The sequence below is a fragment of the Bos javanicus genome, chromosome 12 (genome assembly GCF_032452875.1).
Source record: "Bos javanicus breed banteng chromosome 12, ARS-OSU_banteng_1.0, whole genome shotgun sequence".
NCBI lineage: Eukaryota > Metazoa > Chordata > Mammalia > Artiodactyla > Bovidae > Bos > Bos javanicus.
In genome coordinates this window covers 73858368-73885036 of record NC_083879.1, presented here as the reverse complement: position 1 = coordinate 73885036, position 26669 = coordinate 73858368, and the positions used below count along the sequence as shown (strand labels likewise).

Here is a 26669-nt window from a genome sequence, read left to right as displayed (position 1 = left end):
CTCAGAAAGCTGTGTTTCAGAACAAGGAAGGCACTTCCGAACCCGGAGAAATAAAGGCTGTGAGATGATTGGCAGCTGACCATTGAGAGGGCTGAAGAGAAGCCATGACCTTGGGGACCAGCCAGGTTTCAGTTCAAGTCAAGGAGATGAGAAAAACATCTAGAGACAGACACGGAATTAACAGAAGGAAGAGTGCAGGGCTGGCTCACGAAGACAATAGCTTGGTCGTGGCGAGTGACCAGAGGGCCTTGTGTTTGTACCACTGATCAAAGGAAAATAGGACTGTGCAGCATGAATAAACTCAGCCTCATTACGTTCAGAAGGGCTTCCCTGGTGGCTATGTGGTTAAGAATCTGCCTGCAATGCAGGAGACGCAGGTTCGATCCCTGGATTGGGAAGATCCCCTGAAGAAGGGCATGGCAATCTACTCCAGTATTGCTTGCCTGGAGAATTCCATGAACAGAGGAGCCTGGCAGGCTAAAGTCCATGAGGTCACAAAGAGTCGAACACGACTGAACAACTGACACTTTCATTTCATCATGTCCAGAAGCACTGAACAGTCAGGCTTGAGGGGACTCCACTGTGGCCCACACTGGGTGCCCACCCAGTGGCTACCGTGCGAAGCTGGGCTATGATCTGCCTGGTGTCCAGTGCAGTAATAGCCGGGAGCAATGAGCAAATACAAGCATACAAGCCACAGGGCGTTTTGCCCAAAACATTGTTTGCACATCTGGTGGGCAGTTTCCACAGCTGGGCTCAGTTCTGTCATTCTCAGGGGTCTCTGGTGTCAGACAATGAATCAGTGAGAGTCTAGCCTAGTGCTGACTCCCGTGTCCTGACCCAGTGGTGGTGGGTACAGGTAGTGCTTGCCTACCCTCTTCACATCCAGGACTCCTGAGTGGTCAGAGATCCTCGGTACATTCCTCAGGACCCTAGGCCCTTGGAAAGATTTTCTGGTGTCCGGCCTTTGGTGCCTATTTTCACTTGTCCCATGTGCCTGGTGGAGAAGGCAATGGCACCCCACTCCAGGACTCTTGCCTGGAAAATCCCATGGACGGAGGAGCCTGGTGGGCTGCAGTCCATGGGGTTGCGAAGAGTCAGACACGACTGAATGACTTCACTTTCACTTTTCCCTTTCATGCATTGGAGAAGGAAATGGCAACCCACTCCAGTGTTCTTGCCTGGAGACTCCCAGGGACAAGGAACCAGGTGGGCTGCCATCTATGGGGTCGCACAGAGTCGGACGTGACTGAAGTGACTCAGCAGCAGCAGCTGCTTGTGCCTGTCCTCTCCTATCTTATATTTTTATAGTTTTCTTCTAGATGCTGTTTTGTGTAGCTGTAGACTTAACATGGACTTAACTGTGTTTTGTTATATAAATTAAGTGACAAAAAGGACAGAAGTGTCCTTCTTTCTTACCTAAAAGTAGCCCAGAGAAGCAGTCCCAGGCTGGTAGCACAGCTCCATGGTGTGCTGGGTCACCAGGGACCCAGTTTCCTAACGTGAGGGTTTTCACCCTCAAGATTATCACATCTGAGTCATAGGCCAGGAGCAGGGATGTCAGAAAGGAGACAGGGCATTCTAGTCAGTCAGATCCCTTTAGACCAGCAGTCCCCAACCCTTTTGGCACTAGGGACTGGTTTTGTGAAAGACAATTTTTCCATGGACCAGGAGATGATTTGGGGATGGTTCATGCAACATTTATTGTGCACTTTATTTCTATTATTATTATATCAGCTCCATCTCAGATCATCAGGCATTAGATCCCGGAGGTTGGGGATCCCTGCTTTAGACAATGTTCTCAGTTGCCTCACACAACCCTTCACTCACAACTCACCAAGCAAACTGTGACATGACCCCATCTAGCTACGAAGAAGCCAGAGGAAAGACTTCGATCTCAGATGGCGGTGTGTGTGTGTGTGTGTGTGTGCTTAGTCACTTCAGTCGTGTCCAACTCTTTGTGACCCCATGAACTGTAGCCTGCCAGGCTCCTCTGTCCATGGGATTCTCCAGGCAAGAATACTAGAGAGGGTTTCCATGACCTCCTCCAGAGGATCTTCCCAACCCAGGGGTTGAACCCCCATTTCTTATGTCTCCTGCATTGACAGGCGAGTTCTTTCCCACTAGCACCACCTGGGAAGCCCCTCAGATAGGAATGTGAGGAGCCAAAATCTGGGGTCCTGTAATAAAGAAAGGAGAAATGATTACTAGGTGGAAACCAGCTGTGTCTGCTACATCTGTGGAGCTCCACTTCACTTACGATCCTCTTAGAAAGCTCCCTCGGAAATCTCTGGTGTCCGCCTGGGACAGCTCTCCCTAAATCGGTACCACTGTGTGGTGGGGAAGGGAGGAGCATTCACTATTGTCTTCCCAAGTCCCTGCTCTAAGCTGTGAAAAGTGAAAGTGAAAGTCACACAGTTGTGTGTGACTCTGTGACCCCATGGACTATAAAGTCCATGGAATTCTCCAGGCCAGAATACTGGAGTGGGTAGCCTTTCCCTTCTGCACGGGATCTTCCCAACCCAGGGATCAAACCCAGGCCTCCTGCATTGCAGGTGGATTCTTTACCAGCTGAGCCACAAGAGAAGCCCGCTTTGAGCTGTACGTTTACCAATCACCAACCACTCTCAACGTGGTCCTCAAGACCTAGCAAGTCATTTGTCAGTCCTATGGCCATGGGAAGTTATTTGTTCTCTCTGTGCTGTTTAGCAGCAACTGTACAAGAAGATAATAAACGCCTACAGCACAAGGCTGTTGTGGGGATTCTGATCAACGCAGTACCTTTCTCCTTTCTGACAATAGAGAGCCGAGGAGGCTTAAAGGGAGATCCAGTCAAAAATCTAACACACAGGGACTTCCCTGGTGGTCCAGTGGCTAAGGCTCTGTGCTCCCAATGCAGGGGACCCAGACTCAATCCCTCGCCAGGGACCTGGATCCCAAAATGCTGCAGGTAAGAGTTCTGTGTGCCGCAACTAAGACCCAGCACAGCTAAGTAAGCTTTTTAAAAAAATCCAACAGCCAACATAAATACACATGAGCCGTAATCCAAACAGGCTTCCCGATGACTCAAGCAGGAAAGAATCTACCTGCAATATACAGGAGACACAGAAGACTCGGGTTTGATTCCAGGGTCGAGAAGATCCTCTGTTGGAGGGCATGGCAAATCACTCCAGTATTCTTGCCTGGAAAATCTCAAGGACAGAGGAGCCTGGTGGGCTACAGTCCATGGAGTCACAAAGAATCAGACACGACTGAGCATGTGATAGATGGATAATCCAAACAGGTGAGGCAAAGAGGGACAGAGCAGCTAAGAAACCAAAGTGATGAAAAGAATAAAGGCCAGATACGAGGACAGATCTGAACAGAAGGGTGGGAGCGTGGGTGGCCCTGGCTATTCTGTGGGGCCCCAGTGGTGGCTTTCTCAGCCTTTTCCATGGATTGCAGAGTGCAAGCAGTTAACGTGCTGACCCAGCGTGACACTCCATACTCTAAATCATTCTTCACTTTCACTTACATCTATGCTCTCAGAAGTTTACTGGAAGAGTACAAAATTATGCCTTCTACTTCAGGAAAATGCACACTAGTAAAAGCACACACAAAAATAGAAAGAAATCATTTGTTCCTGAGATTGATGAACTCAAGGAGCCTGTTCTTAAAAGCAAAGCAAAAAAAAAAAAAAAAACTGCCTTAAACTAACATTTGAGAGCATATTTTATTATGTGCCATGCACTCTGTTCAGGATGTTCTGGGTGCTTTATTTCAGCTAATCTCATAATAACTTTATTTGTGAGATAAAATAATATCCGTCCTTGGCACAGAAGGAAATTGAGGCACAGAGGTTAAAGTACCTTATGCTGTCTTTGAACACTTGGAGTCATTGGGGGGTGGAGGAGAATTTATAGAAATGGACCAAGGGATGTTTTTCAGGCATCCGCTCTACAGCAAACATTCAGTGATGTTGACCAGCATGGCGAGGAGCTCACAGCCAACCTTATAACCCTAAAAAACTAAGTACAGAGTGATCATCTGGGGCCATGTTTTACATCAAGCCCCACACACGGTGCAGCTTGCAGTTATTCACAATGAGGTCGTAGTTCCTTCCTGACAGAATTTATGCACACACTTGAAGATATGTAGGGCTGTGAAGATGGATTAAGCATGCCACTGGGAGTGCACTTATGCACAGAGACGAGAAGATGCTTTGGAAAGGATAAACTATTTCTGCAAAGAGTTGTGTTTTTTTTTTTTTTAAACCTTCGAAGCTATAGAGTAGTTCTTTTTATCAAGCAGAAGCTCAAAGATGGCATTAAAGATTTTCTCTGTTATTCATTGCTATTTTCAGGCAGCAGAGAAGTCTGCAAAAAAACATGTTCCATCTTCCAATTTGACATCCTCAAATAATATAATTTCCTACGTGGCGCTGTTAATGTTATTTTTGTTTCCCTTTTTAGTTTTGACATTTCAAAATGAAAATCCTTGAAACTGGCAGACACATCTTGAACTGGTAGCAGTGAAGGCATCATTTTTCACCCAGCACATTGCTCTCTTGAAGGAAGTAATGGTTTTATATCTGAAATCGATACAATTGCATTTTAAAATAACCATCGCACATAATATTCACATTAATTCCATGAGTAGCACATGACCTCCAAGTTTGATCAATAACAAAATGTTAATTAAAGTTTGGAAATGGGATCAATTTACCTAATAGGAATGATAGATAATTGTTATAAGAAAGGCTAAGGGGAATTAACAGAAATAAGAGGAACATAATAAGATTAATTTTCTGGGCAAAAAGATAAGCCTAGGAAATAAAGATCTCCATATTTCTCTGGGTTTATAATTGACAAAATACATCAAAGGAATTACCTGAAAAATTCAGAGACCAGGACTAAATATCTTCAGATGTATTCTGTCTCTTCTACCTCTCACTTTCTGGTTTCGTTTCATGGCCATTGGGTTTAGGCAGACACAATACATTTCCTGCAAGCAGAGTTCTGGGTCCCCTCTTCATTTTACAATTTCATATACATAATGAGATGAGGACACCAGGGAGAAAACTGTAATATGTTTGTAGCAAGATGGCAGCAAATAAGGGGAACAAGGCTTTTGAAACGGGCTGGGGAAATTCTCCAAATAGGATTGCCGCGAGGATTAATGGGGAATTGTATAAAGCTCTGAGCCCAGTACCTAGCACATTGTCAATGTCAATCGCTCATGTCTATTGTTACTATTACTGAAAAGCAACAAAATTATTCCTAGAATGCACATTTTGAAGCTTCAGGGGCTCCTCAAGGATTTACACTTAATGAAGTAGCAGATTACCAAGTGTATTAATTAGCTTTGGTGTCCTGAAAGACTTTATTCAATTTCCAAAATAATAAGATGGCTAGGAAGGGTCTTAATGAAATCCCATAAGAAACTCCAATACTGTTCTTTCTAAATGCCCTGTGCACTCAATACAATGCATGCTCAGGTAATACCAAAGCAACTGCCAACACAAAGACATGGGCTTGATCATTATTATTTTCAACTCTCTCTCTCTCCTCCCCTAACGCCCTTTTAAAAATCTGTAGCATCTCCAATTTTGAAAAGTATGCCCATACTCCATACCATCCTACATTTTGAACATACCCACAACACAGTCTCTGACCTCTTTCAATCGATTGCCATTTGGAGAGTTCAGCCCTTTTGTTTATCCTTAGCATCACCATCCCCTGTTTCACAGCTCTCTCAGAAAACTTACACCAAAGCTCCCTTCACTTTTTGTACCTCTGCTTTTACTCAACCACGTATTCCCTCCCTTAGTTATTTATACTAGCTTATTGACATCTGCAAGAAATATAGACTCAAGTACCCAATGGGAACTTAAAAATGCTGGAATGGAATTGAACCGTGGATCAATGTTCCTTCTGATTCCCATAAGCTCTGACTAGATGATTCTACTCCAGCAATAAAAACATGAGCATCTTGGTTAATGACAGACAGAGGTGGGAAAATCCACTGGGTTCACCTAACACCTAAGAAAGATCTCTGGGCCATGACAACCTTGACTTCTCTTATTGAGCTCTAAACAGAAACCTGGAACCAAACACATCAGAAGAACCAGGAGGGGTACTAGAGAGAGGGCTGCAGGGGAGGAAGTAATGGACTTCGTGTTTCTGCAATCTGCTGAGAGAGGAGCAGCGCTGAAGGAAGCAGAAGTCCAAGGCCTTTCCGAAGACTCTGTTTTTTTTTGGCCGCATCCACACAGCATTTGGGATCTTAGTTCCCCAACCAGGTATTGAGCCTGCACCCCCTGCATTGGAAGGCGAAGTCTTAACCACTGGACTGCTGGAGAAGTCGCCTCTCTGAAGACTCTTGAGGGTCATAATACTTCTGGGAGAGCTCAGAAACACTTTAACCTTTCCACATATTGTCCCATTTTTCACTTCTTCCCAACCTTTTCAAGTCATTAAACTAAATACATTCCTATATTTATTTACTATTAATATTGCCTTTTAAAAATTATCATATTTGATTGACATTATAACCCTTGGTGAAAATAGTCAAGTCTCTAGTCTTACTAATGATAATAGTAGTAATAATTGTCAGGCAATTTTCTAAGCACTTTCATTATCTCATTTAATCCTCATGGCAATGCTAAGTGAAATAAGCCAGATAGAGAAAGACACTACATGGCATCATTTATATATGTAGAATCTTAGAAAGAAAAAAAAAGGTAAATTTGTAGAACAGGGAGTTGTTATTGTTCAATCACTCAGTTGTGTCTGCCTCTTTATGACCCCATGGACTGCAGCACCCCAGGCTTCCCTGTCTGACCCTGAGTTTGCTCAAATCATGCCCATTGAGTCAATAACGCCATCCAACCATCTCACCCTCTGTCAGCGAAACAGAGTAGAAAAATGGTTGCCAGGGACTGGAAGTAGGGAAAATTGGGAGGTTGGAAAAAGGATATAAACTTTCAGCTATGAGATGAACACGGTCTGGGGATCTAATGTAAAACATGATGACTACAGCTGATAACACAGTATTGTATAATTGAAATTTGCTAAGAAAGTCAAACTTATATGTTTCCACCAAAAGTATAACAGATTTTTACAAAATGTATGAATGATGTTTGAGTAGAAAGCAATAATACAAAGGGCCATAAGCATGCAGGAAAAAAAAAACCTGAAACTCTCAGTTGCTCACTGGCATTGGACTCTTTGTGACCCCATGGACTGTAGCCCGCCAGGCTTCCCTGTCCATTGGGATTCTCCAGGCAAGAATACTTGGGAGAGTTGCCAGCCCTCCTCCAGGGGATCATTCCAACTCAGAGATAGAACCCAGGTCTCCCACATTACAGGTGGATTCTTTACCATCTGAGCCACCAGGTAAGTTCAAGGACACTGGGGTGGGTAGCCTATCCCTTCTCCAGGGGATCTTCCCAACACAGAAAACGAACCAGAGTTTCCAGCATTGCTGGCAGATTCTTTACCAGCTGAGCTACCAGGAAAGCCCTTTCTTTAACTGTGTCTAAATAAGCAAGGGCTTCCCAAGTGGCGCTAGTGGTTTTAAAAAAAAAAAAAATCTGCCTGCCAACACAGGAGAAGCAAGAGACTTAGGTTTGATTCCTTGGTTGGGAAGATCCCCTAGAGTTGGAAATGGTGACTAACTCCAGTATTCTTGGCTGGAAAATTCCTTAGGCAGAGGATCCTGGCAGGCTACAGTCCATGGGGTTGCAGCGTTGGACACAACTGAGTGAGCACAGCAAATAAGAGACGTATATATTATTTCTGTTTTAAGGAAAATGACTCAAAAAAAAAGATTAAGAAGCTTAACTAAAGTCTTACTTTATTTTCTAGAAATTTTACTTTGATTCTGAAGCAAAACCAATATTCTATATAAATTATAACGAGGACTGATATCCAGCTTTATCTGAAAATTACTATGATCACCATACTTACTAAACTATAGCCCTATATAACATACAATGTCTCACTGTCTAAAGTTTGTTAAATGAAACATAAGAGATGGTCAGCATCACTTGAGAGAGATGATTATCCCAGGGATGTGGGCCAGATGCAACTCCCATGACCCAGTGCTGCAGAAGGAAGAGGGCACAGCAGAAAATAGGTATATACTTGTTTTCTACCATATATACGGTAAGAAATTCACTATCTAACCAGCAACACTCTGCAAATGAAATGATTAGAACTTGAATTGCTAAAAGCTGGCAGTTGCCAGAAGAAAATCAGCCTAGATACCAACCTCTGCTTAGAAGAATGTAAACTCATTTACAGGTGTTCATTATCAATGGAAAGAAAGAAATTGTCCCTGAATTCTGCTACCTGGGGAACAAGCGCTTTGACAGGAGCTTGACAGATAAAGAAGTAGCCAGCCAAATCAGAAATGTCAATGTGTCCTTCAGCAGACTGGCAGACAGACTAGGACACCAACATGGCATTGATCTACCATTAAAAGGGCACTTCCTGGTGTCAGATCTATAGTGCATCAAGGTGGTGGAGATCTGCCATAAACAACACAGTTAGAGTCTTGCAAACGGTCATGCTTAACTACAGAGAGTCGTATAGCTAACAACGAAGTGCCAGAACCTATTATATAACCCATAAGCCATGGGGCACTGTCATCATGGGAAATTTGGGTCTCGATGTCTTGACAGACCTGGGGCCCAAACTGGTTTTGCAAGTGTAAATGTACAAACTGGAAAATATTGAGCAAATTGACACTGAACCTCAATTTCTTCATCTGTAAAATGGGGATAATGCCTTGCCTTTCTGGCAAAGAATATATGAGATAGCATAGGTAAGATTCCCCAGAACTACATTTAGAAAGTACTCAGCAGACAACAGTTATTTATGTCCCTAATCATTTGATCAGCTTGGAAGTGGTGTTCTCAGCAGTATACTTACTCTTCACCAGATATCGGATAGAAATGTGATATTGCAGAAGCTGCTGCAAGGTGAACAGAATTCAGGCAAGTACAAAAGGCAGAAGAAAAGTGTTTTAAAAGCACACTGAAGAACAACCTCAAAGAGCACGTTTATCCCTGCAAACCACTGATAAGCAGCTGCTGCCGCCGCCACCAAGCCACAGAACGTGTTAGGATGCCTCCCTTGTAGCAGCGGTGCTAGACAGATCATGAGAACGAAAGCCAGGACCCCCGGTAAATCAGATCTGATCATAGCCAAGACGGCCCTGTGCCACAAGCCGAGAAACAGTTTTCATAGCAAAGTACATCGCAGAAACGGTTAATCACAGTGGCCTCTTCAGTCACATCCACCCACAACACAAGCCTCATCACAGACAGCAGCATCCTTGAACTTGAAGGACAATAAACCAAAAAATGGCTCCATCGGTCCACTGTGAATAAAGGTGAAGAACACACACTGAGAGTTATGAGAATTCACACTTAGATCTATAAAACAGGAAAGGGAACTTATCTATCAGCAAGGCTGATTAGAAATAGATATTTAAAGGAACATTTTGGGGCAGAGGGAGTAGCTTTTCTCAGAAAAGTGTTTTACATATTGGCCCGCAGAGTCAAACATAACAGAAAATAGTCGACTGTGCACAATTTACTTGGATTTTCAAATATCTTTAGATAAAGCTTTAAGTCCTAGGGTGTTTTATACCCACACACAAAGGTCTCCATAGTGGAAGGCATCCAGGCATTACTTTGAATCACATCAAACTTGCAAGACCCATCCACAGAACAACCACCGAGTGCATGACAATGTAAAGTCAAAGCTTAAACTTGTGGACGTGTGCCACGCGGCTCAGCAGGAGAAAGGTCACTAGAGACAGGGGAGAGAAACATTCGATCGTTGTCTACAACCACGCGTGCTACTGCACTCAGAAGTCCTGCTGCTCCAGAAGACCCGATAGAGCAAATTCCAATGACATCCCTGGAGCTCCACCTTCCTCAGATCTTGACCCTGAGATGATGGAGCTTGTATTCTTTGTGCTCTAAGCCCGCTTACCTTTCCTCTTCCTCTTTTCACAGAGGGAACATACTTCGGAGGACCTCCTCTGTTTTCACTGCACAGATGGAAGGTGATGCCTCAAGAAAAACAGCAAGGCTAGTTTGTTCGTCAGGAGGAAAAAAATATATATGCATACATATATGCACATATGACTATATACATGTACATATGCACATGTATATACATTTATACACATTATATGCATATATACAACACATGCACATAAAATATATATGCACACATGAGTATATATGTATTTGTATATATCATATACCCACATTGTGTGTGTGTATGTGTATATACATACATATATATACTAACAAGGACCTACTGTGTGTATATATATATGTATATGTATATATAAAATGTGTGTGATGAGGGGCTACTGTATTGGAGGAGGGCACGGCAACCCACTCCAGCATTCTTGCCTGGAGAATCTCATGGACAGAGGAGCCTGGTGGGCTATAGTCCATGGGGTTGCAAAGAGTTGGACACAACTGAAGTGACTTAGCATGCATGCAAGTACCTACTGTATAGCACAGGGAACTTTGTTCAATATTCTGCAATAACTAAAAAGAATTTGAAAAACAATAGATATGTTTATATGTATAACTGAATCACTTTGCTGTACACCTAAAACTAACACCTAGAACTAATGCTTTTGAACTGTGGTGTTTGAGAAGACTCTTGAGAATCCCCTGGACTGCAAGGAAATCCAACCAGTCCATCCTAAAGGAGATCAGTCCTGGGTGTTCATTGGAAGGACTGATGTGGAAGCTGAAACTCCAATACTTGGGCCACCTGATGTGAAAAGCTGACTCATTTGAAAAGACCCTGACGCTGGGAAAGACTGAGGGCAGGAGGAGAAGGGGACGACAGAGGATGAGATGATTGGATGGCATCACCGACTCGATGGACATGGGTTTGAGTGAACTCCGGGAGTTGGTGATGGACAGGGAGGCCTGGTGTGCTGCGGTTCATGGGGTCGCAAAGAGTCAGACACGACTGAGCAACTGAACTGAACTGAAAACTAACACAATATTGTTAATCAACTATACTCCAGTATAAAATAAAAAATGTTTAAATAAACAATATATACATGTAAAAATATACACATATATGCATATACACACACTCATAGACATAGAAACACACATACATACACACACACATTATATGACTTCATTAAGACCTGCTCTATTTTGCAGCATCTCTGCCCATTTGGGGAGAAGCAGATGGACTCCATACGTGTGAATAAATGTTTCCAATCACAAACATCACATGGTAAATACCCTCACACGGCCAAAACCATGTGCAGTAAAAGCAAACAGAAAGGGACAGAGTCAAATTCAGAAAGTTAAATGACTGTAGGTGACTTTATTTTCTCTTTATTTTTCTCTAAATTCAAGCAAAATGTATAATTTTGCAATTGAGCCATTGCTGATGAAAAAGTTAGAACAGAGTATATATTTGTGTGTTTTTGTCTACTGCCAGGTGCTTAACCATTTAACATGTAAGAAAATGCAGCAAACTTATACAGGCAAAACTCACAACAAGTAAAAACCCTAATGATACATAGTTTTCCAACACTTTCAAATGATCTCCGTCGCTCAGCTTGGGTACAAAAAGCAGGCAGCTGTCATACCAAAGACAGAATAACAGACACACAGCCAACAGACCTCGGCTTGAACCCACCCTTGCTGTGCACTAGCGCTGGAATTTCAGAAATTAAGTTCTTCTATAAAAGGCAGATAATTGTACCTACTTCACTGCATGGCTATGAGGCACAAATAAGAAAACATTCTGTAAATGTTAAAGCACTCTACAAATAAGAAATAGAAAAACATAATCTTTATAACTACGCTAAAGGGGATGAGACACTATCATTATCCAACTTTCATAAAGAGGCCCAGGGTGGTCAGTCACATGTCAGACTTAATGTTCTGCAACATCCACACTGGCAACTGACTGATTCTACTTTGCTTCTCTGAAAACACAATTCCTCATTTTTATAATTATTAGTTACTAAGGTCTTATATATTAAATATCTTTGAAACAAACTACAAACACACAATTTCTTCAAGTCCATGAATATCTATGCTAGCACAATGAACTATGTGATGTATCTGAAATATTAAAAAGGAAATTATCTGTAAACTGTGAAAGACAAAAAGTTGTACAAATATATATATTGTTGTTCATTCATTCAATAAATTCACTGAAGATCGACCATGTTCTGCACCCTGAACTGGGGCTCAGGAGGTTTAGCAGAGAAGATGAGATCCCTGCCCTCATGGAGCTTTATCCTTCTGGAAGAGATAGCCAATAATCAACCAAACAAACAAGAAAAGGACATCACGTGGTAAGTGTGCTGAAGAAAATAAATATGGGTTAAGAGCGCAACATACCTGAGGCTAGGGAAGAAGGGGAGGGAGGAGGAACAGGTAGAAAAGATGGTGAGAGAGGTCCTCTGTGAAATGTATCTTTGCCAGAAGACCTGAAAGGCCAGCCTAGTGAAACGATGGAGGAAGATTGCTTCTGGTACAAAAAGCAACTCAGAAGAAGCTGAAAAAGACTTAGTTAGAGACCAGTTAGAAGGTTGTCGCAGGAGCCCAGGAGAGAGAAGAATATAAGCTCCATGAGGGCAGGGATCTCGTCTTCTCTGCTAAACGTCCTGAACCCCAGAGAGGATGGTGTCTAGTATTGGCCCCTTGTGGCACAGACAGAAAGCAGATGGAACAGAGAGATTTATTTCAGGAGGAAAATCACGGAGCAAAATCACCTAGACTTGGGGATACGCTGAATGTGTGAGATGAGAGACAGGAAATTTACAAAACACAGTGATTCTCCTTGAGAATTAATTTTACTGCAGTATATTGACTTGGATTATATAGTCTTCGACTTTTTCACTTTTGTGTGTGCTTAGTCGCTCAGTTGTATATAACACTTTGCAATCCCATGGACTGCAGCCTGCTACACTCCTCTGTCCATGGAATTTTCCAGGCAAGCTTACTGGAGCAGGTTGCCATTTCCTACTCCAAGGGATCCTCCTGACCCAGGGTTCGAACCCATGTCTCTTGCCCACATCTCTTGAGGGTCCTGCATTGGCAAACGGATTCTTTCCCACTGCTCTACCTGGGAAGCCTATATTAATCCTAACTTTTACTTGCAATTAATTTTAGACTTGGAGTCTAAAATTGCATTGAGTACCTGGGTGAATATTTTGTAGGTAACAATTAGAAAAGGTGAGTCTATCTAGTTGAGGAAAGAAATTCTAGATCCAACAGATGGCATGATAGATTTTTTTAAATTATTTTTGATTGTGGTAGACTACACATAACATTTTCAATGGACATGAGTTTGAGTAAGCTCCAGGAGTTAGTGATGGACAGGGAAGCCTGGTGTACCACAGTCCATGGGGTGGCAAAGAGCTGGACACAACTGAGCGACTGAACTGAACTGAACTGATCATCTTAACCATTTTGAAGTATGCAGTTCCCCGGCATTAAGTACATTCATACCGCTGTGCAACCATCAACCACCCTCCACCTTCAATACTCTTCATCTTGCAAAACTGAAAGTCTGTATACATAAAACAACAACTCCTCATCTCCCTCCCCAACCCTCTGGAAACCACCACTGTACTTTCCATCTCTATGAATTTGCCTATGCTAGGTACCGCAAAGAAGTGGCGTCAGGCAGTATTTGTCCTTCTGTGACTCGCTTATTTCACTGAGAATACTGTCCTCAAGGTGCATCCATGTTGTAGCATGTGGCACAATTTCCTTTAGAAGATATTTTTATGATGTGGGCATAGAAAGAGTAATAGAACCTGGAGCAGAGTCTATCTGGGCAGAAATTTAATGGAAGAAGAATGAGGGCTAATAAACTCTAAGGATGGGGGAGGAGAATTGAAAAACACCTCCAGGTACCCACAGTGATTTCTCGTAAGACACACTGAGTCTGCACAAACTAAGGTGGAGATCATTCAAAGGTTTTTTCCCCCACCTGAAGCGTCTAAGCTTCTACTGGTCACTGACACTGGGGTAAGACCCTGAGGAAATCAACACGCTTTATTTTAGTCTCTCCCACCAAACATGCGACTGGACCCAGTCATTAGCAAAGGTAAAGAAAAACCAACTTCTATACACGTTTCCCCCCCAAAGGCTTTAACATAGCACTCTGTAATTTCCAAGCTTACATTTTCAATTCAATCATTTTCCGAGAAAATGGAGGTTATCAAAATGATCGTTATTCTCCACAACACTCCGTAACAGAAAAACAACAGGGCCAGGTCCCATGTGAGTCTCTGCTGCCATCTAGAATCAGTTCTCAAACCATTTCTATCACTTCATTCACCCAGGAGGAGCCTCATGACAACCGCTCTCCTCCACGAAATGGAAATCCTTAATCTCCAAATGCTGGATCAAGAAAGAAATTGCAGAAGACTTTGAAAGGAAGCTAATAATTTAGGTTTGAATGACTGGGCTGGCTATTTTTCTGCTATTCTGTTTGATTCCTAATCTCGCAGAGGTCTCCAGTTCACAGGAGAGCCTTCAGAGATAAGAAGGAAAGACTATGACACTATTTTGCAAATAAGTACTTGTACAAGGAATTTTGTTAAGGATTTTCTTTGCTTACTCACAACATTTGATGTTACGTCTGCTGCAGAGTGCAAAGAAGTCTGTGCCTTTATTCACAACAGTTACCAAACAAGAAGAGAAGGCAAAGTAAAAATATCAAGGGCTTCACAATCATCAGCAGCTATAACAGCAAATGTAGGATAATTAAAGTAAAATAAAATCGATCCCCTCCTCATTAATATTCTTCCCAAACTTAAGAATATTACCCATGAATATCTAATTGCAGTTTTCCCTCCTGAAGTTCTATTTTGAAACCTCTGTCAAACTGAAATTGAACTCCCTGATCACATTAGTGAGCAGAATTATTTTAGGAATAAAGGATTCTTGTCTTAAATCATTAAGACACTGTCTTTATGGCCAAGCATACTTTAAGAAACTGCTGGAATCACAGTGCCCTAGAAGTCATTTTGAATTGCAGAGTTCGAAATCATTTCAGCAAAAGTCAAGGGGTTGGCAATACAGCAAAGCCTCAGAAACTCAAATTAATTGAAGGGATCAATTCATGAAAATTGTTATTTTGAAAGTGTTTTATATCAACAGCATGGTCTAGTCTCAGGACCAATAACCCTGATGTTACAAATTCTAAGCTTGATGTTCTGATTCCTTCACCAGCGAGCATGTCATTACATTAGTCCCTGACGTTCTTCCTAGCTGTAGTTTCTCACTTGATAGAATTTTTTCTGCAAACTCACAGGCTCATGGGGCAGATAGAACAAAATAGGGTAGGTGTAAGTGCTTTTAAAACCAGAAATTACTAAACTTATAAAGCTGCTGTTGTTGTTGTTCATGCCTGACTCTTTGCGACCCCATGGACTGCAGCACACCAGGCTTCCCTGTCCTTCACTATCTCCCGGAGTTTGCTCAAACTTATGCCCATTGATCAGTGGTGCCATCCAACCATCTCATCCTTTGTCGTCCCCTTCTCCTGCCTTCAGTCTTTCTCAGCATCAGGGTCTTTTCCCATGAGTTGGCTCTTCGCATCAGGTAGCCAGAGAATTGGAGCTTCAGCATCAGTCCTTCCAATGAATATTCAGGATTGATTTCCTTTAGGATTGACTGGTTTTATCTCCTTGCTGTCCAAAGAATTCTCAAGAGTCTTCTTCAGCACCACAGTTCAAAAGCATCAATCCTTCAGATTATTAAGTAAAAATAACTACTGGGTAAAAATGATCAAGTAAAACTCATATGATAGCCTGTGTAAGATTAAACAGATAAACTGAAACACAGCAGGACAGAGGTGTGGGTACAAATTCAGAGGTTGTTTTCAGTCTCGAAAAATAGTTTTCAAAATGTAGGAATTCTAACCATTGTGAGGCTGAAGGAGCCCAAGGTCAGTCCAGAGGCATGGATTCTGTTCAAGGAGAGTGTCGGGTGGTCTCCAGGGCTCTGAATGGAAGCGAAACTCTCCATGTAGAATCAGCCTTCCAGGGCATATCTCACCTCCTGGGACATGGATGGCCACAAGATGTTCTGAAAAGCAGATCATGTGCCCGAGAAGGTCTGTGAGGAGGCGTGAGGACAGCTATACGACCTGGAAGCTTCTGGCTGCTGAGCTCAAACAAGGCAGAAAAATAGTCTATTCTTTCCTGAGGAAAAATATTTGTAGGGAAGTTTTTTCCAGCCCTTGCTAACTATGATAATTGCATTTGACATTTCAGGAGCACGACTCAATAGCTAAAACATGGAAATGTAAATGACTTGCAGTAAGAAATATAAATGGGCATACATTCAAAGACCAACTGCTCCTCCTGTGAGGAAATGTGCTTCCAAAGCTGCCCACAGTTGCAAGTTAAAAAAAAAAAAAAATCTGTAATATATCATGAATTTTGAGTAGGCTTTTTTTTCAAATTTTATTAAAAGTATTACAGAAAAATAAAATCTCTAAATTCAATTGTATTGAGTAACTCATGTAATAAGATGATAGTCTTGTTTCTTTACTATGTGCAGAGTAAAATGTAGCAAGTGAAATCCAGCCAGCTACTACTGTTCACTCCATGATAAATGCATGTGATAATAGAATATTAAGTTGCCTCAATCATGTCCAATTCTTGAGACCCCATAGACCTTAGCCCACCAGGCTCCTCTGTCCATGGAATTCTCCAGGTAAGAACACTAGAGTGGGTTGCCACTCCCTTCTCCAGGGGATCTTTGCTTCCCTAGTGGCTCAAACAGTCAAGAATCTGCATGAAGTGCAGGAGACCTGGGTTCGATCCCTGGATCAGGAAGATCCCTTGGAGAAGGAAATGACGACCCACTCCAGCATTCTCGCCTGGAGAACTCCATGGACAGAGGAGCCTGGTGGGCCACAGTCCATGGGATCACAAAGAGTCGGACATGACTGAGCAAATAACGTACACATTATTACCTTAAGCTGAATGTCATTTTTTTTTTATTAAGTAGGTCATGGTATATGTACTCTCCTTAACACCAGAAGGAGGGGAGGAAGGGTGGGAGAGAGGGAGGGAAGGAAGGAGGGAGGGAGGAGCCAAGGAAGGAAGGAAAGAAGGAAGATTTATATGTGATACTTGGATACAACTGTTAAGGTTAGTTGAAACGTCAGACTCACCTCTTGATAACTATGGCCATATTATTTAATGTCTTTAATCTGCAGTAAAATAGAGATAGGAAAGGCACCTGCCTCACAGAATTGTTTTGAGGATTAAATAAGGCACTCCACAGAAAGGACTTGGCTTAGTGCCAGGTACATACAAACCCTCAATCATTCTCATTTATGTGTCAGATGCTTGCCACAAAACAATTAATCTCATGGCTTTCAAGATTCTATTGATATCATTTAGAACACCTGAAAAGTTCTTTATAAATATTTATTAACCCTTTCTTGTGTCTGTCTTTCTAGAAGGAACCCCTAGAGTTTCATGAATGAAAGCATTCTAAAGAAAAACAACACTGTAACTCAGGGGCCAGTGTTCTAACAATAAGGCTCAGTATCAGAAAAGGCAGATAGACATCATTTTCACTCTCTTCCTGGTAGGAGGAGGCTGAAAAACATGGAGGAAGGCATCAAGCTGCCGGCTGAGGGAGCCATGATGTAGTGTAAGGCATCTGGCCGTGTGCTTTAGAGTCTCTCGCTACTGGGCATGACGGGGTTCTGTTGGTTGGCTGGTTTGGGGGGTTGTGTGTGTGTGTGTGTGTGTGTCTGTAGTTAAGAAGTCACATAATTGCATTCTAAAACCAGGAAACATAAAATATATAAATAACAGTTTGGAAGGTGGCAAATAATAATAAATAACAAACAAATTGTGTTCCTAACCTAATGGAAGAGACAGATAACTATAATCCAAGATAGACTTTGGTAAGTATAAATAAAAGAGATGTCAAGTAAAAGGTGATAAAATTGAAAGCAACTGACATAGTAGAAATCCCTGTACAATGGTCCAAGAGGGAAGAAGGGTCATGGGCGACCTCTGCAAGCTCTTAATTCCGTGAGTGCAGAGACCTTGTTTACTTGACTTACCACAGTGATCCAGCACCTAGCATAGAACCTGGGAGATGTAAGCAATGATAAGTATATGCTGAACAAATGAGTGAATATATAAATTATTTCAAGATGATGAGCCCAAGGAGTGAAAAGACAGCATTACCAGGAACTTCAGGGAAAAATACAAATATGATGCTAGTTTGCAGCAGGGAGAATGCAAAGGATAGGGTTTAGTTATTGATGCAGTAAGTTTGCTGATGTTTTTGCAGAATACAGAGTTAATGAGATCTTCAACAGTACCATCTTACAGTGTAATGAAAGAATCCAGATAAAATAGGATTCTGACTATTAAAAATATAGTCCGGATGTCTTTTTTGAAAACATAACTTCTCCCAGGGCACAGTCACCCTCAACTCACACTCTTCTATCCACTCCCATCAAGACTTTCTCCATTTAGGCTGACCACCTTATCATTTTACTACTTAGTGGAGTTTGCCGTATCCTAATCTGAAAGTCCACTGTTCAAACCCGTTTCTTGATTACCTCTGTGAAAATCTAAGAATCTCCACACTCATATTTTATTAATCTGCTAACTTCATCCACTGAAAGACTCATGTATTTCCTTAGTATCAGCCAATAGCACCATTTCTTGGCCCAAAGTCAATATAATTCAGCTTTTAAAATATTCCTCTATATAAAACCTGGTCAATAACTTTACAAATCTAAATAAAAGATCCAGCGTGAGTTTTAACTTCATCAGACATGTCCTTCATGAGGCAACAGTGTCTTTTCCCAGAAGAGAACTCCAACCTTCCCTGTTATGTTGTTTAGTCGCTAAGTTGTGTCCAACTCTGCAACTCCACTGTAGCCCACCAGGCTCCTCTGTCCATGGCATTCTCCAGGCAAGAATACTGGATTAGATTGCCATTTCCTCCTCCAGGGATCTTCCCAATCCAGGGATCAAACCTGCATCTCTTGAGTCTCCCGCACTGGCTCAGATACTTTACCTCTGAGCCACCTGGGCTTCCCTGTTTTCTACTCCTGCCCATAAAGAAGTATTCCTGATCTGCAAAAGAGCAAGGGCAAAACATTTCCCAGATGTCATATGGGAATGATGCTTGGAATCAGAGAGATAATACTCCAGACTATGAGATCTCAGGTAGACTGCATTCTCAGTGGAGTACAGGATGGCAATCAAGCTAACTCACTGAAAGTTTTATTTTTTCAATTAGTTTCTATTGAAGAATAGCTGCTTTACAATGTTGTGTTAGTTTATACAGTATGGCAAAGTGAATCAGCTATACGTAACATTTGTTGTTCAGTTGCAAAGTCACGTCCGACTCTCCGACCACATGAACTGCCGCATACCAAACCTCCCTGTCCTTCACCATCTCCCTGAGTTTGCTCCAACCGATGTCCATTGAGTCAGTGATGCGGTCAGTCTCTGTCGCCCCCTTCTCCTCCTGCCCCCAATCTTTCCCAGGGTCAGGGTCTTTTCCAATGAGTCGGCTCTTTGCATTAGGTAGCCAAAGTATTGGAGTTTCAGCTTTAGCATCAGTCCTTCGAGTGATTATCCAGCATTGATTTCCTTTAGGATTAACTAGTTTTATCTGCTTGCTGTCCAAGGGACTCTGAAGAGTCTTCTCCAGCACCATGAATTGAAAGCATCAATTCTTCAGCGCTCAGCCTTCTTTATGGCCCAACTCTCACATCCATATATGACTACTGGAAAAACCATTGCTTTGACTATATGAACCTGTGTCAGCAAAATGATATATCTGCTTTGTAATACATTTTCTAGGTTTGTAATAGCTTTTCTTCCATGGAGCAAGTGTCTTTAAATTTTGTGGCTACAGTCACCATCCACAGTGATTTTGGAGCCCAAGAAAATGAAGTCTGTAACTGTTTCCACTTTTTCCCTCTTTGTTGGATTTCCTTTTCATTTAGGTCACCAGAGAGCATTGAGTAGAGTTTCCTGAGCTATACAGTAGCTTCTTACTGGTTATAATCTCCCCATTCAACCCACGCCCTCTTCTCTACCTTGGTGTCCATACCTCTGTTCTCTACAAGTGTGTCTCTATTTCTGCTTTGCAGATAAGATCATCTATATCATTTTTCTAGATTCCACTACTACTACTAAGTCACTTCAGTCATGTCCGACTCTGTGCGACCCCACAGACGGCAGCCCACCAGGCTCCCCCGTCCCTGGGATTCTCCAGGCAAGAACACTGGAGTGGGTTGCCATTTCCTTCTCCAATGAATGAAAGTGAAAAGTGAAAGTGAAGTCGCTCAGTCGTGTCCAACTCTTCGAGACCCCATGGACTGCAGCCTACCAGGCTCCTCCATCCATGGGATTTTCCAGGCAGGAGTACTGGAGTGGGTTGCCATTGCCTTCTCCACATATATGCCTTAATATCCAGTATTTTTGTTTCTCTTTCTGACTTACTTCACTCTGTATGACAGTCTCCAGGTCCATCCACATCTCTACAAATGACTGAATTTCATTCCTTTTTATGGCTGAGTACTATTCCATTGTATATATGTGCCACATCTTGTTTATCTATTCCTCTGTTAATGGACATTTAGGTTGTCTCCATGTCATGGCTATTGTGAAAGGTGCTGCCATGAACATTGGGGTGCATGTGGAAAGAGTTATTTTTAGAACATTTCCACCCTCACATCGATAGCGTATTTGTCCCAAAATGAAACCTAAGGTCTTGTCTGCAAGGAATTTACCAAGACAGACTATAGTTTCAGGGCAGAAGTGGGGGCCCCCCTCCTTCTGTCAGCTTTTGCATATGCCAAACACCCTCAAGTGAACTCTGCCAGTTAAAACTCCCCAGCCATCTACAAGGAGCTCAAAGTCACAGTGCAAAGGTCTGGTGACTACAAAGGTTCCTCTGAATTACCAAAGAAATCTGTGCTAGCTACCTATTTTTAACACAAACAGGTTTTCTGTTCTTTATTCTTTTATACTTGTAATTATAAAAAATTCCAAACATACGAAAGTAGATGATAGTATAATTCACCCCTCCATATACCCAAAAACCAGCTTCAAAATACTAATTCAAGAATTCATACCCAATCTTGTTTTCCATATGACCCAACCTGCTCCCCCAATCCACACAACTGTTTAAAAATTCCCAGACATTATGCTACTCCACCATGAAAAATTTAGGTATGTATCACTAAAAGACGAAGATTCCCTTTTCAAATCATGACCACAGTATCTAAATCACAGCTTCAAAAAAAAAAAAAATTGATGTTCATACACTTGGTTGTTCTAAAAATGACCTTTTTAAAAATGTAATTTATTTGAATCAGTATGAAAACAAAGTTGGTGGTTGTATTGGCAGCTCAGTTGTGTCCGACTCTTTGCCACCCCATGGGAGCAGCCTGCCAGGCTGCTCTGTCCATGGGATTCTCCAGGCAAGAATACTGGAGTGGGTAGCGATGCCCTTTTCCAAGGATCTTCCTGATCCAGGAGTTGAACCCAGGTCTCTTGCATTATAGACAGATTCTTTACCATCTGAGCTATCAGGGAAGAGTATACAATATAATTGGTTGACAAGACTCTTGGTTTCTTATAGTCTATAGATTTCCTGTCTATTTTTTTCTTCCTGCCTTTTACATTTCTTGAAAAATCACCTTGTTTGTCCTGTACCATTTCTCATATTTTACTGCCCTCCTCTCCATGGAGTCACTTCACATGTTCCTTTATCATTGGTATTTCTTATTCATTGATAGGTTTATTGAAAGCTTGATCTGTTACTGGGTCTTTTTTTTTCTTTTCTTGGTAAGACCAATTCAAACACAGTGTGTATGCTTTCAACAGGAAGTATATAATGCCTGATTATCTCTTTTTACAAAGTTAGCAGTCATTGATAACTTAAACCAACTCATTCATTAGAATTGCATAAAGATGATATTCTTATTCTAGCATGCCTTCTTCACTTATTATGTGGGATATGTCTAAAAAAACAAGCTTCCTCTCATCAAATATTTGATTATCCTGGGGAACTTTTTATAAAAGAAAGTGAAAATCAATTCTTTCCTTTATCCATTAGTTTCTTCAAAGAAAAATGAGTTTTGATACTACAAACATGATCCATGAACTTGGGGGATTTCTGGTAGAGAGATTTGTTTTATTATGAACCCAAGGATTTAAATGTATTTGATGTGTTTAAATTTATTTATTCTTTTTGATGTGTAAACCATCCTAGCTTTGTCCAGAAGGAGCCTATACACGTTGGCCCAGAACCCTTTCGATGGTCTTTGATAGCTTCCTTGCTTTCTAGAATGACAAGATATTGTAGGTTCATCTTCTATATTTCTTGGGTCTGTGAGCTCAGTTGTGTCCGACTCTTTGCAACCCCAAGGACTCTAGCCCCACCAGGCTACTCTGTCCATGGAGTTTTCCAGGCAAGAATACTGGAGTGGGTTGCCATTTCCTCCTCCAGGGAATCTTCCCAACCCAGGGATCGAACCTGCATCTCTTACATCTCCTGCATTGGCAGGTGGGTTCTTTACCACTGTGCCACCTGGCAAGCCATTTCTTACCCTTGACCAGGAATCAACTTTTTTTTTTGCAAGGAATTCTTTCATTTTAGTGAGAGATGGTATTCTGAAACAACAGGCTAGGCACTGGGGTTGTTCATGACTACTGGACTGGTCACTGTTTCTGTAGTTTTCGGGGAGAGACCTAGTAAAACACACATACATACATACACACACAAAATACCTCACGAGTTCACGATGATACTTCCACTTTAAAGCCAGGACCACAGAGCTTTAATTCATCTCATTGATCTGATATCTCTCAATACTTATCCTCCACATCAAAAATCCCAGAGCTTAAGAACATAATTACTACTTTTTTATACTGCTGTTGTTGTTCAGTCACTAAGTCGGGTCCGACTCTTTGCAACCCAATTGATTGCAGCTCACCAGGCTTCCCTGTCCTTCACTGTCTCCCAGAGTTTGCTCAAACTCATATCCACTGAGTAGTGATGCCATCCAGCCATCTCATCCTCTGTCGTCCCCTTCTCCTCTCGCCATCAATCAACTTTACATTGTATATGACACAAAAAACAACCTCAGAATACAGATTTGGAAACTGCCATCAACAATGTAATTGATGAAGCAGTTTAGGATATTCTTTAATTATTTTTTTCCTTGAGATGCATCTCTCTGAGGAAATACAGATCACTGTGCTTTAAAGCACTTGGAATAGTTCATCCCTGTTTGGTTCTACTGCTAACTGAATATACAATCAGATTCACTGATTTTGTCTTACTACTGACATGGGGGGATTATCTTTTATATTTTAATTTTTATCATCATCATGAAAACACATACATGGTCCCAAAGTCATATTTACAAACAGCATTGACATATCTTCTCTGCCCAAAAGCTAACATATTTTTAGATTTCATAGTTCACTCTTCCAATTCTTAAAACACAAGGATGTATGTATATATTTATATCTCCCATTTTGCAGTAAATAGTATCATACTATACATACTTTTTCCACCTTGCCTTTTTCTTAATCTAACAATATATCCTATAGATCATTCCATGAATATATATATATCCTTCTTAACATCTTCTCTATTGTATCACACAGGATCCACCCTGAAGATGTTTCACTGTTTTGTTCAACCAGTCCCCTACTGACAGATATTTGGATAATTTCCAATGTTTTCCTACTACAAATAGTGCTGTAAACAATAGCCTGGATAATACATATTTTCATGCCTTTGTCATTTCCTACAAGTGGATATCCCTCTGTTTTAAAATACAAACAGAAAAAAATAAAATAAAATACAAACAGAGAAATAAATGTCATCAAAATTTGGGGAGGGAAAAAAAAACACAAGACTGAGGAACAGGGAGAAAAACTGGCTTCAATGAAAGTAATAGTAATATTACTTAGTAATAGTAATATTATGAAAATAATATTAATATAAAATCTAACTCATGTCTTCAGAGAAAATCAAGTGAATACTGCAGTCAGAAAATAAGAATAAACTGCTTTTAGAAACATATACTTACCATATGTAAAATTAGATAGCCAGTGGAAATTTACTGTGACACAGGGAGCTCACAACTGAGTGACCTTCAGAGAGACAGAGAGACAGGGAGCTCAAATCTGGTGCTCTGTGACAACCTACAGGAGTGGGACGGGGTGGGAGGTAGAAGGGAGGCTCAGGAAGGCGGGGACACATGTATACCTATGGCTGATTCATGTTCATATGTGGCAGAAACCAATACAATATTGTAAAGCAATTATTCTCCAGTTAAAATAAATAAATTATTATTTTTTAATGAGACAAAAGGAAAGAATGCCAGATTCAAAAGCCCTTGTATTTACAGTGTTTGGGGCTGCCTCTTGCCAATTCAATTATAATAAAATTATTGCAAATTTAAGAAAAAAGAATAAATTACTTTTAAAATGTGGGAGATGTGAGAAAAAAGTAAAAATATGACCTAAAGGATGTTTGAGATCAATTCCTCTATCATTATTGGGATCAGTAGATATTGTCTCAGGTTGATACAGTAGGGGATAAACGTATAACCCATTATATACCTAGAATGTTAATGTATAAACTGAAAAATCTGGAAGCAGTTGGCTCTGGGGAGTTGTACTAGAATTGCAAAACTGTGTACTTTTCATTTAAGCCCATTCTGCATACTTAGAATGTTTTCATAATAATACATTAATTAAACATAAAATATGAAAATGAATTAAAAATGTGAACTTGTATTTATATGCTTTCATTTGAAATATGCTTCCCAGAGCACGGAGGAACAGAAGACTGTTCTTATCTCCTGAAAATCTTCCAAGAGTAGTGCTAACAGGTGATAACTTACTCTGATGCCCAAAACACAGTGTGACAAGTGTGATTTACCTACAGTTAACACGTCTCCCTTGGAGCTTTCTCAGTCTCCTGTCCATCACTCTCTTGCTCTCTTTTCCACTGTACTCATCAGAAAAACAATAAGTAAAAAATACATTACTATCCTTTATAGGTGGTCTTTCTTATATAATCCCTTAAAAATTCAGGTGAATGGAATATTTTCCTTTCCTTTCACAGAAAATGAAATTAAGTTGTTTAATTTGAAATGTGATCCCCACTTGATGTTTCTCTTATTACTAGCCACCAATCAACAAGAAAATGCACTCTCCTTCTTGAACTAAATAAATATTATTTTCCTTCAGACCCCATTGTTTTTCCAACGTGAGAAGTTACCTCATCAAAGAAGCCAAGTCTTATTTGTCCTCAGAGAAATCACTTTCTCTATCACACCAGGCAATGCTTGCTTGTCTTCAGTGATTCCACCCTCAAGATAATAGGTTTTATCTCCTTGATAAGTATGTAAAAGAGACTGATTTTCTGTAGTTCTCAATTCTTTTTTTTTTTTTTTTTTTGGCCTTGTTGTGTGATGTGTAGGATCTTAGCTTCTTGTCCAGGGATCAAACCCATGCCCCCTGCATTGGAGGTAACAAGCCTTCACCACTGGACATCCAGGCAAGTCCCATGTAGTTCTCAGCTCTTTACAGGTGGGAGTTAATGTCAGGAAATCTCAGGTACTCACAATGATACATCCACTCACACATTTCAGTAAGAATGTTCCTAATTTTATTGCTGAATTCTTCCAAGACTTGGTTGCATTGCCTCAGTTCCTTGATTAGAAATATTTGAATCCCACTTAAAGTCTTTATACCTGGAGAAGGAAATAGAAACCCACTCTTGTATTCTTACCTGAAAAATCCCATGGGCAGAGGAGCCGGGCAGGCTACAGTCCATGGGGTCACAAAGAATCAGACACAACTGAGCATGCCAGAGACGAGTAACTTAACTTCTCTGAGATTCAGTTTCATTTTTCATAAAATGAGGATACTACCACCTATTTCACAGTATATCCCTGACCACCCTTTGTAAAATAGCATCTCCAAAATTCTCTGTCCCCTTCATCTGATTTACGTTTCTTTTTTTTAAATATTTATGTACTTGGCTGTGTTGGGTCTTAGTTGCAGTATGATGGACCCCAGTTCTCCGACCAGGAGCATGGAGTCTTAGCCACTAAACCATGAGGGAAGTCCCTGATTTGTTTTCCTTAACCACGGTCTTTATCTCTACCTACTATTTCTCTCTTCTTCCCTTTGTTAACTACCTGTCTCCCATACTAGATTGTAAGTTCCTTGAGGATAGGGCTCCACCTGTTTCACTCACAGGTATACCTGTGACCCCTAAAATGATGCTTGGCACACAGCAGCTGCTCCATGAATGTTATTGAATAATTGACTGAATGAAGTTTATTGCTGAATGATTAAATGAAATAATGTATGTAAAATGCTTGGCACTTAACAAAAAGTAACTACCTAATGAAAGGTAGCGTTAATTTTTTAAATAGCCACAACTGCTAGGACATAAATACTCATTAAGTTGTTTGAACCTAACTGCTTAAGCAGAATTATTAAGTTTGTTTATTTGGTTGGACTTTGCCTAAGGGCTCCAGGAACAATGAGGTTTGGGAACCTCTGCTATATGAGCTACAAGCAAACCACATTATCACATGTAGAAAACGAAAGGT

At 41.1% G+C, this 26669-nt stretch overlaps 1 protein-coding gene across 1 annotated transcript in view; it reads right to left on the bottom strand.

Annotated features, from left to right (window-relative positions):
* HS6ST3 (heparan sulfate 6-O-sulfotransferase 3) overlaps positions 1-26669 on the bottom strand; it is a 719841-nt gene that overhangs the window by 601293 nt on the left and 91879 nt on the right. The window lies entirely within an intron of this gene.